The sequence below is a fragment of the Drosophila hydei genome, unplaced genomic scaffold (assembly GCF_003285905.1).
Source record: "Drosophila hydei strain 15085-1641.00,03,60 unplaced genomic scaffold, DhydRS2 tig00000001-arrow-pilon, whole genome shotgun sequence".
In the NCBI taxonomy this organism is placed as follows: Eukaryota; Metazoa; Arthropoda; class Insecta; order Diptera; family Drosophilidae; genus Drosophila; species Drosophila hydei.
Window position 1 is genome coordinate 7893405 of NW_022045643.1, and position 14057 is coordinate 7907461.

Sequence of the window (14057 nt, forward strand, 5' to 3'; positions counted from 1 at the left end):
TTACATGTTATCTGATAACATTTCGTTTGGCCTAGCGAGGGGTATGTTAGTTGCAGCAAGTCGTATGTAACGTGGCAGCTTAGCTATTGCTATGAGGCGTATGGAAAGTGTATAGAGTGAAGAGAGTCTAGAGTAGATTGTTATTGGAGGAAATATGTTTCGGCATAGCTGATCAAGCTTAATTTAATAAAGCTTACTTAGCATTGATAGCTAAGATCAGATTCAGTCTGTGTCGTTTAGATAGAACTCAATATCATATCATGGTTGTTGAGTAGAATAATTCTAATAAATATTTCTTGCTTAATGATATTTTATTTTTACTATGCTTACCAAAAGGCATAACATCAATATATTTTAAACGTTAAATCTAAAACTAGAAAAAAAAGAAAACAAAATTTAATTCGTTTAGTTAATACACTTTTTATATACATTTATTTTTTTTTCTTTTTGGTTTTTTTTTTATTTTCTGAAGCGTTCTTTATTTAAGTTATTTTTTTTTATTTTCCATATAATATTAAATTTAACTAATTAATTTAATTTAAATAAAATGAAATAAAAATTTATTTAATTTAACAAAATTATAGATTGTTCATTTTTTTTTTAAAAAATGTTAAATTTTAAATAAAATATATTTACAAAAAGTGTATATGTAAGATATAAAATTTTGTATAATATATTATGTTTTAAAATAAAATATTTTGTATATATTTTTAAAATTTAATTACTCTTAAACTTTATTTTTTTATTATTTAATACATAAAATGATATATTTTTAAAATTTATATATGCTTTTTCTATATGAAATATATTTTATATTAATAATATATTTTATATTACAAGAAAAAAATTAAAATACAATATATAATTAAATAAATTTTTTAAATTTATATTTTATATATATATGTATATATATATATATATATATATATATATTTATTTTTTAATTTTTGTTTTGTTAATTAATTTTAATTAATTTTTTTTTTATTTTTTTATAAAATATATTTACATGTACATATATATATATTGAAACTCCAATTAGTCTCTTCTGCCAGGGTATTTCACCTTTAACATAATTTTTTTATGCTGTTTTTTTTTTAGTATTTTTTTAAAGGCGAGAAATTCGAAACATTGTGTGAAGTTGCATTGGGCATTTTGCTTGTCAGCTAGAGTTGGGGTTGGATTTTCCATGTTCAGTTATGGCAGTTCCACTCGCAACTTCGTTCATTCATTCGATTATTGGGGGTGTTTGCGCCGCTTTTCCCTCTTTTTTTTTGCTTTTGAGATTTTCTGTTTTGCTGATGGATGTTTGGACACGGCTCACGTATCACGTATCATGATTTCTTTTTTTTTTTTGATTTTCATTGAAAATTGGCATTGGCAGCTGACAGTGAAGCGTACATCCTTTTTGTTATTGGATTTGAGCTTGGCATAAAAAAAAACTTTGCTAAATAGATCAAATTCACCAATTAGCAGCTTTGCTGTGTTGTGTCACAATCTATGCTCACGAAATTGTTTGTTAATTGGATCTGGTCAGCTGAAGGCTACTTGAATGTGCAAGGTCATTGATGAGTTTGTGTTTTGTTTTCTTTGCATATTTAATATAGTGCCTCTCTGCGATTCTCATGAATTCAAGCAACACTCAAAGGCCTTAGCTCATGTTGTTAATATTATTTCAGACTGTTTTTTAATCTTTGTCGGATTCTAGTTTGCCATCGTACTCTCGCTCTCTCGCTCCCTCTCTCTGTCTTTGTCTCTGTCTCTGCTTCTATATATTTGTCTCTATCTTTTGTTGTATTTCGCTCATTCTGTCTCTCTCTTACCTTGATCGGTTTCATCCCTTCGATCTCTTTTTCTTTTATCTATCTCTTTCTAGGTTTCTCTCTTAATTTCTGTCTTTCTCTGTTTCTATCTATCTTTCTCTATCTTTATTTTCTGCCTTTCTCTGATACTGTAGCTTGTCTGATCTGACTGGGAGAGCGATTTGTAGAGGTAGGGGTGGAGAGCGAGGAGGAGAGAGAGAGAGAAAGAAGAGAGAGAGAGAGAAAGAGAGAGAGAGAGAGAGAGAGAGGAGAGAGGAAAAAAGGAGAGAGAGAGAAGAGAGAGGAAAAAGGAGGGAGAGAGAGAGAGAGAAGGGCGAAGGAGAGAGATAGAGAGAGATCGATATCTCTCTCTCTCTCTCTCTCTCTCTCCCCCTCTCTCTATCTCTCTTCCCCTCTCTCTCTCTCTCTTTCCCTCTCTCTCTCTCTTTCTCTCTCTCTCTCTCTCTCACTCTCTCTCTCTCTCTTTTTTCAATCCATCTATAGCCTTGCATCTTCATCTATCTCTGTCTCTTTGACATTCCGTCTCTCCCTTTCTCCCTCTGTCTTTCGTACTCACCAATTAATTTTTTGTCTTTTCCCCCTCTCTTTATTTCATATTCTCACTCTGTGTCTGCTTCTTTCCCACTAGTTCTCTCTCTACCTCTTCAAAACTTTTCTTACTTTTCCGATCAGAATTCTCATTCCCTTCTCGCTTCTCTTACCTTCAGCCATCTCTATTAAGTCTCCTTTTCCCGTACAAAGCTATTTGAATGCAGCCTATCATCATAGACAAGATGTATTTCTACAAAATGATGTAAATATTATGAGTGATTTGCATATGGCATTGATGAACACTATTTTATATATTCATATCAGGAATGCTTAACTTTTAATCTGTCTCGAAAGTTAATTTGTTAAATTTGACAACGAAAATTTAGCTGAACTTGTCGAGTTTGTTAATATTATTTTTTTTGCAATCTCTGTGCATAGTTGGGCACATTTTTGGTTAATTGAAGCACGGCTATTAGCTTGTGCGTGGGCTATGCGCCCGAAACAGGAAGTCGCAACGCAACAGCTGCAAGTGCAACATTGGTGTTGCCATTTAGCTTTTGGCTGTTTGGCTTGCATTACGAAGTCGAAAAAGTTTTTAATACGCTTTTACAGCATTTTCAACTTTTTTTTCACCCATTTTCCCTGGTTTTTCCTCCCCCTTTTTTTTTGGATAGCTTTTGCCGCGCAAGTTTCTTCTTCTGCTTCTTTTTTTGCCGTGTGTGCATGAAATACAATTTTGTGGCAAATTAAATACACAAACGAAGCGTGCACTACCACGCATACAAACACGCACATATATATTATATATATATATATATACTATATATATATATATAATATATATATACCACAAGCTCAGCATGCAGCGAAAATTTGTCTAAAGCGTCGCTCAGTCGTGTGCGTGAAAACATTTGCCAGCTAAACTGAATAGTTAGTCCTGGCATACGTGAGGTTGCGTGCATGTGTGTGTGTGTGTGTGTGTGTGTGGGGGTGTGCGCGTGTGTGGGTTGAATATGTCAAAAGTGGCTGCTAAATATAGGTGCACGAGCACAGCTATGTCCACATTATCTCATGTTATTTTCTGAACTGCATTAAAGACTTTCTTTCAGCTTGAAGTCGAAATGTTTATTATGGCTTTTAGCTCTTCTCTGCGCTTCTCATGAAGTCCACAAAACTCTGTCTCGTTGTCTGTCTCATATTTCCAATTTTTTCATCATTTTTTACGAACTTTCTTTTTCGCTCTTTTTCTTGTTTGTTCTTGTTTTTCTTGTGCTGAGACCCTTTCTATTGTCTTCTTCCTTTTCGTAGCTGTCATATTTGTGATGTGCTCTATGCAATTACTATGACTAGATGTGATAATGTCAAATTTCTGATATTGAAACTTATTTTTATTTATTGCTCTTTCGCTCTCACTTCATCTCTCATGCGTAGAGCTTTTCGCTGCAATTCTCATGAGTTCCATTTGGTTATTCGCCTGCTTTTCTGTCATATTTATATGCTCTATACTTTGCTGTCATATTTGTGATATTTCCATAGCTTCTCTATATCACATGCTATCTGAAATAAGCAGCGCTCTTCTATGTGATTCTCAGTAGTTGGCATAATGCTTTTGCGTGTTCTTCTTGTATTTATATTGCATAATTGGTAGACTCAAGAGTGCTGCGCTCTTCTCTGTGATTCTCAAATGAGCAGCGCTCTTCTATGTGATTCTCAGTAGTTGAAATAAAGTTTTTTTGTGTTTTATTATCTGATAATCATTTATCTGTATTTATATTGTGTGTTTATGCGACTCTCGTGTGCAGCACTCTTCTCTGCAATTCTCAAATAAAGAGAGCTCTTCTATATGCTTCTCAGTAGCTGAAATAGGGCTTTCATGTCATTTTTATTTTACTATTAATTTTACTATATTTCAATTGACTTGTTCTTCAACTCAACCATGCAGCGCTCTTCTCTGCAATTCTCAAAACTAAAATTCATATTACAGAAATTAGTTTCACAATATTTCTACAACTTTTTCTGCTTCACTTGACATCTGAAAAGTTGGAGACAATTGCAGACTCCTTCCCTTAACGAAACGAACAATGAGTGTCAGAGAACTGGATGATAGCGCAGAAGACAAGCGAATACTATGCAATTCATATAATTATCGGGAGCCAGAGAAACTCACTTAATTAAAAAGCAACTTCAACTCGGCTTAAATTGTGATTGTGTCTGCTAACGTGTGCAACAGCTGTCTAGATACATTTACTGCTATTTATATAACCACACACACAGCTTGTACCGCTCCCGCCCCCTCGTCCTGCCATTTGCTGTCTTTTGTCTCGCAGCTTTTCTTCAAGTTACAAATGTGTTGTGTGTCTTCGAGTTTGAGTTGCTCTCGCACGTCTGTTAGGCAGATAAAACTTTAGCTTTCAATTTACCTAATTAGCAGACCACACCCCCTTTGTCCCTTATCTATGTACATATGTGCATGCGTGTGTGTGTGTGTGTGTGTGTCTACAGTGCTGGATAGTTGCGTAGACACATGCTTGCCGGAAGTCGATTTCCCAAATGCGCAGCTGCTTATCACATTCTCTGGCTCAAGTTGTGCAAAGTTTGGTATTTTTTTTATTATTTTGGCCACGCCCCCATCACTCAGGCTGCCCCTATAAGCCTTTTCTCTGCAGCTGAAGTTGAACTTGCTGAATTCTATTAAATTTCATAGCATTTTATCATCGAATAATGTTTGTTTAAGCAGCTCACAATATGGAAGCTGGTCTGTTCATATTTTAAGAGATAGGCAAAACATTAAGCGGATTAGTTTTGCTCTTCACCTTTTCGTTGCCCCTGCCAGCCAGGTGGGCCATTAGTTCTGTGTCGCAGTCGCTGGTTGGGACGGGCACAGCCATTTCCTTGGGCTTGGTCCACTTCAGTTAGTTATAAATTGTTGGCTATTAGTTTAATGAACTTGTAGATTCTTTGGCCAACAGCGTCTGAGGCGGGCAGCTTCGTCTGCTTGACTGCTTGTCTAAGGCAGCCAAGGAACTCGAGACGTGCCCCAAGCCCAACTCTAACCGAGGGTCAAATGGCTTTCACAATTGGCTTAGCAATTGGAAAATTATGTCAATTTCGTTCGCTTTTGAGCATATGTTATTGACGGCATTGATGAGAAGGGGAAATGAGAAGGAATCTGGATGGTTGGACTTGGCTTATTTTGGGCAACTGTTTTTAATTAGTTTACGAGCATCTGGCAAGGAAATGAGAAGCGGACTGTTAAGTGAGATTATTTGCTTTAGGGTATTTTAATTTATACAGTCGTCAACTGATTTTACAGGGTATCTGATCTAAGCTTTGAGTAGAAGCTACCCCATTAATGATTTTACATGCTAATGGGTATCTGTTAGTTAATATTATTTTCTTTTATATATGGTATTTTAAGAGCACCTAAACATTAGTGTTTTTTTAAGAGGTATCTTCTAGGCATAACTATTATATTACTTGAACTCATGCTAGTCAGTATTTTAATTTTTATAATTATGATCAGCTCTTTGAAATTGAAGAATTCATAGGGGTTTATGCTACTCTATATTTAATTTGCATTAATAATTTATTTTTAAGTCATTTTAATGCCATCACTTTTAAAGGGTAACTACTAGTCAGTCAAATGCAGCTTAATTTCTATAAATTTAATACACATTTGCTTATTTAAAATATATTTTATTTTTATATATTTTTATTTGATTAATAAATAAATATTAGTTAACTAAATAAACAGGCTAAAGCTGAAGGTTTTAAAGGCATTTTTTTAACTTTATTTTTGCAATTTTTTTATATTATTCTTCATTTAAATATGATATGAATAAATTGTAGAATATTTTAAATATTATCTAATATCGATAATTTAAAGAACTATTGCAGTTATAGCTATCGATATTAGCATCACACTTACTTGGTCAGGCTACTTGAGGACTTGAGCTGAAATAAATTTGTTATATAGATAATATTATATTTATATATATATATATATTTACATATATATATATTCTTATATTGATTTCTGTAAGAAAAAAAAAAACAACAACAGCAATTTACTGCAGCGTGGCACAATTAGAGTTGATTCCAAATTCAACACGACCTAATTTTCGAAAAATTGTTCGCTGTCAAACGTTCGATGTTTGTGTGAAGCAAAGCCCAAAACCTGTCACACACACACAGAGACAGATAGCAGCAGCAGAGCAGCAGCAGCTCTGCCTCAGCTGACAGCGCGCAATACAAACGCTTGCATTGAACTTTTACACACACACACACATGCACAGAGTAAAGCTCGGCGAATTTATGTATTGCCTACTTATGTGTGCTGGTATGTGTGTAATATATACATGCATGCTGTGTATGCGTGAGCGTGTAAGTGTATGTGTGTGTTTGTGTGACGCCTATTGCCCTCACAGAAAATGTGATTAAAATTTCATGCCCTTGTAAATGCAGATGAGCAAAAAGTGTAAATTAGCTTGTGTGTGTGTGGGAGTGGTAGTATGTGTGTGTGTGTGTGTGTTACCAGCACACTCAAATAAGATTAATAATAATTTAATTAATAATCGCGATCAGTCGTTCGACCTGTAAAGACGTGAATTCGAACAGCCTTCGCTTAAGCTCTACTGCTGCAGAGTTCTAAAAATAGAACTTTGCGGTGCATTCTTCAACGCAACAGCAACAAAAACCGCACACGCAGCGTTTTCTTATCGCTTGCTTCCGCGTAACTCAATTGCTTTAATTGCAATTTACGAAATTTCGTCGCTTGGCGCGAGTGCGCCTGCACTCAAAAGCACAATCCGCGATGACATCTAATGTCAATAACCTCGCTACAGCTGTAAAGGTAAATGCAGAAATGCAAGCCCAGCTTAACGTTGTGATGGCAAATAGGCAAGCCTCCATCATGCCAATAAACTCAAAAATAGATATCGCCTCCGTGCAAGGCATCACTAACAACAAAAACACGAAACGTAAACAGCCAAATTCACCAAAAACCATCAAGAAAAGGCTCATCTTCGACGAACCAAGCACCAGCAATGCAGCATTAATATCAGAAAATCGATTTTCACTGCTCGTAGAAGAAGATGAAGACTACAGCGAATCACCTGTAGCTCCAGAAGCCCCAGTATTGACCGACCAGCAAACTACTCCGAAACCTCGTCCGCCCCCCATATGGTGTCCAAACATCAAGTCTGTGGCCCTACTTCAACAGATAATAGATAAAGTAATTGATGCTAAATCATACGTAATTAAGCCAAAGAAGAATAACATAGGTGTATTAACCCAATGCAGTGAGGACTATCGCAGAGTTATAGACCACTTTACTAAGCTGGAATTGGAGTTCCACTGCTACCAGCTTAAGGAGGACAAACCATATAGAGTCGTGTTCAAAGGGCTTCACTCCAGCACTGATACAACACTAATTAAAAAGGAATTGGAAACCAAAGGCCACACAATTACAAATGTGCACAACCCACTGAGCCGTATGGACAAAACACCGCTAAATATATTTTTTGTTGACGTGGCTCAGGCCCCCAACAACAAAGAAATTTTGGACATTCGAGTTGTCTGCAGGCAACGCTGCACAGTGGAACTGCCAAGAAGATACAACGACCTGACACAATGCCATCGCTGTCAAGAATTTGGACACACACAACGCTACTGCCACAAAGCTCCCAGATGTGTGCGTTGCGCCGGGAAACACGCATCCAAAGACTGCACCCGCGAAAAGGACCAGGCACCAACTTGTGTGCACTGTGAGTTACAGCACCCAGCCAACTATAAGGGCTGCCAAGTATACAAGCGGTTGCGCAAATTGCAATCCCCAGCACAAAAAAGGAGTCCCACACAAACACCGTCTACGGGTCCGAGTACTGCTTCCGAAATTACAAGGCCCCGGAGCATTACCCAAGCCACGAGCTTTGCAACGCCTATTAGTGGTGTTTCTTACGCACAGGCCGCTAGAGGTGGACCGTCAAATAAGAATACCACAAGTGACACTTTGTTCACTGAAATGCTTCAGCAACAACAACGTCAGTTTGACGCAATTAATGCCGAGCTCAAAGCGATGCGAGAAGTACAATCCCAACAAGCAACCATGCTAAACAGTTTAATGGCCATCATAACCAAGCTTGCCTACAAATAATGGCTTTACGTGTGGGTATCTGGAACGCCAATGGCCTGAGAAACAAGACTCAGGAACTGGCTGCGTTTCTCTCACAAGAAAACATAGATATAATGTTAATAACAGAAACTCATGAGTGCCCCACTACACAAATTTTCGGATACGAACACTATCAGGCTCATGGTGAAGGAGCAAACTGCTTTGGTGGATCCTCAATCCTCATACGAGCAACAATACCGCATACACCTTTACTGCCAATTTGCAACGCAACAATGCAGGTCTCAGCCATCACCCTGCCTACGTCTATTGGAGCGATCGAAGTTGCGTCAATTTATCTTCCGCCAAACACTGGTCTGTGTGATCATCACATGGAACAGGTTCTAGGCCAAAGGTTGAATAAGACCCTCATCGGCGGCGACTGGAATGGATGGCACCCATTTTGGGGAAGCAATAGTGCGAATCGTCGCGGAGAAGTCATATTTGAGGCGATTCAAAACTTACAATTCAGCATATTGGCGACTGGAGCCCCCACCCGTTACCCAATTAATGGACACAGGCCCTCGGCAATCGACTTCGCTGTCTACAAAGGCATCTGTGACCGGCAATTGACCATTGAAGAATCCTTGGACCTATCCTCTGACCACCTGCCACTAATAGTCACAATCCACGCGCAGCCACAGCCCTTGCCCATTAGGAAACAACTACTGCCAGCAGGATCAGATTTAGGAGTCTTTAGGCGCGAGCTCCATTACTCTTTGCACATAGAAATGGAACTTAACACTCCTGAAGACGTGGACTACGCAGCAAACAAACTGCAGGAAGAAATAGTCAAAGCTGCGCACCAAGCCGCCCCACCATCTTGCCAAACAAGACAACAGTCTCCGTACAACATCCCCCTCACCTTGGAGGCCCAACACCTACTAATACACAAAAGATGGGCCAGGAGACGCTGGTTAAGATTACGCACGCCTGATGCCAAATCCATGTACAACGAAGCCACGAGGCATCTTAAAGCTGCTCTCGCCCTGCTTCAAAAGAGGTGTATCAGCGATGCGCTGGTACGAGCTGAATCGCCCACTGACGCAGAGTTTCAATTATGGAAATTTACAAGAAAGCTCAAACGGCAGCCAATACGACGTCATCCCATTCGGAGCATTTCTGGTTCCTGGCACATTGGAGACGAAGCTCAAGCTGAGGCTTTTGCAAACCACCTTCAAGACCAATTCACGCCGGTGATTACCGCAGAGGCCTCAGAAATCGAAGCAACAGAAGACATCGTTCTCTCGCCCCTCCCAGCTGAAGACCAGATAACTGGATGTACAAAAGAAGAGGTTCTTGAACACATCAGAAGAGTGAAGGCAAAAAAATCCCCTGGATATGATCTAATAAACGGCAGAGTCCTTAGAGCACTGCCTGACTCCACCATAGACTACATAACTATGGTGTACAACGCCATGCTCCGCATCCGGCACTTTCCAGCCTGCTGGAAGCGCGCCGTGATTGTGATGATTCCTAAGCCTGGCAAACCCGTGGGAGAAATTGAGTCGTACAGACCAATTAGCCTGTTGCCAGTACTCTCCAAAATATTCGAAAGAATATTTCTGGAACGAGTACTGACACATCTGGGACGCCAGGAGGCCATTCCAAACCATCAGTTTGGCTTCAGGAGACAGCATGGAACACCGGAACAGGTTCACAGAGTTGTGCACCATATCCTTGGAGCCTTTGAAGAAAAGATGTACTGCTCTGCCGTCTTTTTAGACATCAAACAGGCGTTTGATCGAGTTTGGCACCTGGGACTGCTGCAGAAAGTGAGGACCACCCTTCCAGCCCCATTTTTCGCGTTGCTATCCTCATACCTTATTGGAAGAACCTTCCAAGTGTCAAGGGGGCAAACAGTATCCTTGACTAGACCAATTATGGCTGGAGTACCACAGGGTAGTGTTCTAGGCCCAACACTTTATACTTTATTCACAGGAGATATGCCAACTCCCGAGCCAAATATAGGAAGTACAGATGCAGTACTCATAGCGACCTATGCAGATGACACCGCCATCTTATCACGTCACGTATCTGCGCAAGAAGCTTCAGACTCACTACAAAAATATCTGGACTCTTTCGGACGCTGGGCAAAACGGTGGTGTATCACCATTAATGCACAAAAGTCTGTACATACTACCTTCGCCACTAGAAGAGGAGATTGCCCAAGCGTTGCATTGGGGCCCACTATTCCCAAAGCCTCAAAAGTAAAGTACCTTGGTATCACTCTTGACAGAAGGCTGACTTTTAAAGCGCACATAAGTCAAGTAACCTCAAAATGCAAAAGCAAGCTAAAAACCCTCGACTGGATGCTGAGAGCTTCAAGCAAGTTGTCTTACAGCAGCAAGGCCGCCATCTACAAGGCAATAGTTGTCCCAACCTTCGTATATGGTATCTCTCTATGGGGCTCCTCGGCGAAGACTACAAGGAACAAAATTCAGACCCTGCAGAATAAAGCACTACGCAGATGGACTGGAGCCAGCTGGTTTGTAAGAAACTCAGTCTTACATAGGGATTTAGCAATTCCCACAGTTGCTGAACTCATTGGGCGACACAGTTCAAGATACGCGGACAGACTTGCAGCGCATCCTAACCATCTCGCAAGCAACCTGGCTATAAACAACAATAGGCGAAGACTGAAGAGATTGCATCCTCTAGACAATATTAGAACTAATTAAGATAGTAGCTACAAGTGCAGAATAATTGGCATATCTGCCCTCCCATTAGTTAAGGTTTAGAGCTAAATGCGCTATAGAGTCTAAGACAATAAGCTGCAACAAAATAAAGAAATAAATATATTGCCTATAAAAAAAAAAAAAAATTTAATTAAACTCGCGAAGCTTAATGCACTTCGCTTGTAACATTCTTTCTTCATATTCTTCAGCTCTCTCTGCCACTCTCTCTATATCTCTCCCCCTCTGCCATTCTCTCTGTCTCATTTTATTTTGTTTGTTAAAAATTTAATTAAGTTTTTCACTTATCGCTGGACCAGGTTCAAAAGTTGCGCCTACGCAAATCAATTTTTGCCCTTCTCCATTTCTCTCTCTCTCCCTCTCTCTCACACTCGCTCTGCAATGCATTTTTATATCACTCTTCCTCTCCCTCCTTCTCTTGCTTGCTTTCATTCACACACTCTTGCGCTCTCGCTCGCACGCTTTGTTTGTGTAAATTGTTGCGTGTGACATTTAAATTGTGCCACGCCCACAGCCTGCGCCCCATTAACCCGCAGCTGACCAATAATATTTTTTCCGTCCTCTTTTTAACTTTTTTTTAGTTTTTTCACTAATTTTTTTCGCTTTGTATATTTAACATTTAAAACAAAAACAAATAAAGAAAGAAAAATGTATTTTTATTCAATTAATTGACTTTTGTGCACATCCTTGCACACACACACCCACACACGCGGCACAGGTGAGGCTGTGGCACAGGTGTGCACATAGCATTTAGCACTTGTGCAATATTTTAATCTGATTTACGTGCAGCATATGAAATTATATTCCATTTGGGACTTACTTTTTTGCCTTCGGGCTAAATGTATGAGCTACAAACAGACATATTTAGGTATGTCTGTGTGCGTGTGTGATGTACTTAGAGATACCTCGTGAGCAGCTGTAAGACTGATTTTGTGTATGGTTTATAGTCATGACAACCTCCAATTGGAAATTAACATTCAAATTTAGTTAACATTGCAACTAGAATATTCATAAAATCTAAGCTGCCTTTTACTTTTCTGATTGACTTGACCCTATAATAATTTTTTGAACAGCTGAGACCAACAAATAGCTATATTTTCTTATTAGTTTTCCAATGGGAATATACATATCTGAGCTACCTTCCACTTTTAGAGCGGCTTTTAATACCCTAATACTTACTTTTGCTACGGCCTATGCATTACAATGCATTACTTCGTTATGTATTCAAGTTCCAATTGGAATGTGCATAAAATATTGCTAAATCGCACTTTTCTAAGTGACTTACAATACCCTAGACTTTCTGTTATTGCACCTCCTATATACCCTACATATTTCAACTGCAGTCCAGAAAATTCCTTTACAGCTTATAGCACAAACTAACCCTTGCTAGCCTTGCTTATTTTTACAGGGTATTGCAAAATATTGAGTCAAATACTGTTCACAATGTTTAGCGAATATCAAGAGAATTGCAAAAAAAGTAGATTTATTTATTTTTACATAAATTAAATAAATAAATAAACATTTTCGAATATTTACTTAATATAAATATGAAAAAATTCAACTGAAAGGAAATTTTCTATGCAGAGTTGCTAAGCGGATTATTAAGGAAACAAAAATGTTTTCAATGTTTAGGGAATTCTCAGACTTGACCTAGTGTTGCATGAGCTGTACTGTTCGATGGAATTTTCAAAGACTTTAGTTCAAGGAACTCCATTCAGTCCCTTCTAGGTGTTGTCAACAGACAAACAAATATTTACCTGCATTTCAAGGCGAGTTTAATAATGCTTAAATTATAAAAATACTAATATTCACAGTTATAAATGCATTTTATCTATCTATCTTCAGGTTAGAATCATTTTCCTTATAGGGAAATCGATTATCCAATAAACGTTGAGTCTGAATCGAATAAGAATGAAATATTCAATACGAAATGTTCATATTGAGTGTCTCTAGGATTGAAATCAAATAGGAATATATTATCTTATAAGCGTTGTCTATCTTGACTGATTAGATTTTCAACACAGCAAAATCTTAATTCTCAATAATTACCAAAAAATTTAATGATATTTGAATATGCCAACAATTTTATTTTATAAATTTTACAAATATCTCTTTTTTATGTGCTATTCTATTAATTACAAATAGATTATTAAGCACGAATTGATTAGGATTCAAATTAGACTCGTTTATCCAATAAGCATTGACATTTCAGTTCAAAAAAGTGTCAACAAAAGTGAAAAAGCTTAAATAATGTAATAATTAAAAATTCTGCTTGCTGCTGTTGCAATTATTTATAATGAACTAAAACATTTATTTGTGTCAATTGAGTTAAATTTTTGTTGTTGCATGTTAATAATGCTATTAAACTTTAATGCAATATAGAAATTTCTATACACATACATGTAACATGTTACTGTAAATTATGTTGAAATGCTCGCATTTGAAATGCTCACAACTTGGCAGCACTTTTTCATCCATCCAACACTCAATGAACATTGAAATTCTTGCACTCAGAATGTTTGCTCACTCAGTGAAATGCACTCAAACTGGCATAAGGCGGCGCGTAACAAGTGTAAGCGAGACAACTATAGTTCGGCTAAGCGTGTAGTAGAGCGCATAGGCAACACAAAATACACTCAACTGCCGTTAGCAGTCAGCTGTTAAGCTGGTCGGTTAACATAAGAGTGCATCCCCTAGAGTATGTAATGCAATTCGGTTAGCCCGTTTGCGCACTGTACACTCAGGGCGCTCTCAATTGTAGCAGTGCGTTAACAGTTTGAGTGGCATGTTAGTTAACAGCACTGCGGGTGGCGTACGCTCTCTAACAGTGTGAGAGAGACG

General features: G+C 38.1%; 1 protein-coding gene across 1 annotated transcript in view; it reads left to right on the forward strand.

The window, feature by feature from the left end:
* LOC111594922 (poly(rC)-binding protein 3) overlaps positions 1 to 14057 on the forward strand; it is a 117794-nt gene that overhangs the window by 43889 nt on the left and 59848 nt on the right. The window lies entirely within an intron of this gene.